The following is a 1256-nucleotide window of genomic DNA, read 5'->3' on the forward strand; positions in this document are numbered from 1 at the left end:
CGAAAGCATACGATTCCATAGAAAGCATTTTGCAATTCGAGGATAGCGAAATGCAGCAATCGATTATTCTAATATTGATTACGGTTCTCTAAGGTCGAATTTTTCTTATCGTCCGATTTATACTATTCTAAAAGCTATAAGCTGAGTTCGTTGGACTGTAAAACTTGCCAACTTTGAACTACATGTCACTGATAAAGTTCCCTATAGTTCGGTTACATATTAGAGAAGATAGAAATGATTGACACTTAGGTTTCGGAACATATTCTACGATGTATATATCTTGCATGTACATAAACCGATCTAACGATCGCTTCTGTAAAGTACCTTGATATATTTATGTACATTCTGCTCTTAGATACGTAACGCGTACACGAGAGCATGTATTCCAAAGAGACCTCTTCGCTTGATTTTGATGCATATCATTATTTTTGTTCTTTCTTTTTCTTTTTTCTTTGGTCTTTGGATCGTCTCCATTGTTCTAGCCTATTTCTGACAGACACGATATAGCACGAGGCGTAGGTATAAAGTGCGCCCTTGTAAACTACATCATCGTTCCACGTTTCATCAGAGAGCGACGATAACGGCTCAAACTTTGAAGATGTGCACAAAGAGAGGAGAGAGAGAGAGAGAGAGAGAGAGAGAGAGGAAAGAAGTGGAGAAAACGTCGACGTTAAAGAAGGTGACAAGGATCTCTTCAATGTGCGAAAGCTCGTACGTATACTTGGAATAAATATGAAAGCGTTGAGATAGCACCTCGGATTCGTTTTCGCTGAATTCATATGAAATCGCGCTTCAACTTTGGACTATAAGTTTTCAAGATTGTATAGATATTGCGTTAGCTCGTAAGATCTCTTCAAAATACTTTATAAACACGTACAAGTGCGAATAAAGGGGGAAAAAGAAAAATAGAAAAGGAGCGTACGATATTAACGATAGATTAGATCAACATAGAGAATAAATAATTTAGTATCTTCGCTTCGAAAATCGTTCGATTCTTTTATACGTTCTCTTAGTTTTCAGGAGTAAGCAAGATATTTTGACGTTCTCATTTAAATCCCTCAGCCCCTATATAGTAGAAAGTAGCATGTTCGAGCAACGTGGCATTTCTCGGCTATTCGAAGAAAACCCTTAGAAGCCATAAACGTGTAACAAAAAGTTTTCACCTTTATTCTGATCGCTATAACGCGCTTGCCAAACGATATCTTTCTCCGATTCCTTCTAGCACGAATCTCCTTGAAAAAGATCGCGAGCGTTTC

Source organism: Vespa mandarinia, chromosome 6 (assembly GCF_050613455.1).
Source record: "Vespa mandarinia isolate Hongniang chromosome 6, ASM5061345v1, whole genome shotgun sequence".
Taxonomy (NCBI): Eukaryota; Metazoa; Arthropoda; class Insecta; order Hymenoptera; family Vespidae; genus Vespa; species Vespa mandarinia.